The sequence below is a fragment of the Octodon degus genome, unplaced genomic scaffold (genome assembly GCF_000260255.1).
Source record: "Octodon degus isolate 3935 unplaced genomic scaffold, OctDeg1.0 scaffold00100, whole genome shotgun sequence".
NCBI classification, from domain to species: domain Eukaryota; kingdom Metazoa; phylum Chordata; class Mammalia; order Rodentia; family Octodontidae; genus Octodon; species Octodon degus.
Window position 1 is genome coordinate 7,182,034 of NW_004524676.1, and position 1,287 is coordinate 7,183,320.

A 1,287-nucleotide genomic window follows, 5' to 3' on the forward strand; every position below is an offset into this window, starting at 1 on the left:
CCCTCTCTCTCCCCCTCCCTCTCCCTCTCTCTCCCTCTCCCTCTCCCTCCCAAAAGCTGGGATTACAGGCTCATGCCACCATGCTCAGTCTCAACTGCCATCTCAAGGCGCCACTGGGAGGGGGGCTGGTGCAGCAGTGCATTTTTTTATATCTTTGCAAGTAAGCACACTGAAGTATTGTGAGATTAAGTAATGCGTCTAGCTCTAGAGTTTATGCTTGCCATCGCTGTGTCAACTAAGCATGTGACAAAGTCCCCACACTTTTCCAAATACACTAAAAGAAAGGTTTTTGGTTTTTGGTTTTTGATTTTTTTTTATTTATATATTTTGGGCACAGGTGTTGGTATGCAGCTTGGACTCATAGTGATTGATCCTCCTGTTTTCAGTCTCCCCCGTGCTGGGATTGCAGGCATGAGCCACCACACCCGGTCTCAGCTGGGTCCAGTGGGCACGGGGTGAAGCTGGCTGGGTCGGTGCAGGACCGGCACGGCCCCGAAGAAGGATTTCTTTGAGAGAGAAGAAAACGCGGACCCTCAGCTGTCTGCGGATAAGCAGACGTTGCTTCTTTTTACCAAGATCAAAGAAGGCGCCTTGCAAAGGATGTAGAAACCAAGGCTGGAGGACTTGGGTGATGCTTTCAACTCAGTCACCAAATCTTTAACTCCTCCACGCTGAGGTAGGAAGCCAGCCAGATGCCCCTTGGGATCCGGCGGCATATTAACTATGATTAACAGTTCTCAGCATGGAAAGAACCGTTGCCAGTTGAAAGTGGGGCTCACTACGCACAGTGGGATTCTCAAGGCTGACCAAGTCCTGCTCTAAACTCAAGACTCTTCCAAACATCTGATTTTTAAAAAGTGACGGTCCACATCTTACCTAAATACTGTTTCCTGCCCCTGCCTATTCAGTGTTTTAGGAAGCTCCATGGTTCTTCTCAACCAAATCTAGTGATCCTATCAGACTAACAGGAGAGGATTTGAGCCAAAATCTATACATATAAAGCAGCTGGAAGCTTATTTGAAGAACAAATTCAGCTTTAAAAGAACGTGGTGAGGAGAACACAGTCCCACATCAGTATCAACAAAGACGTTTGTCTTTCGTAAAATGCCAAAGTCTTTTCACAACTGTGCTTTCAGATCATCTCAAGCAGACTACCTCGTAAAGCACAAAGACAAGAACCAAAATGCAATCATGGCACAGGAAGCAGGACAAGCGGGACAAGGAAGAGCAACCATCACGCCTGTGACAACCAGCAGACTGGTACCCGATTGGCAGCCCGCTGGTGGC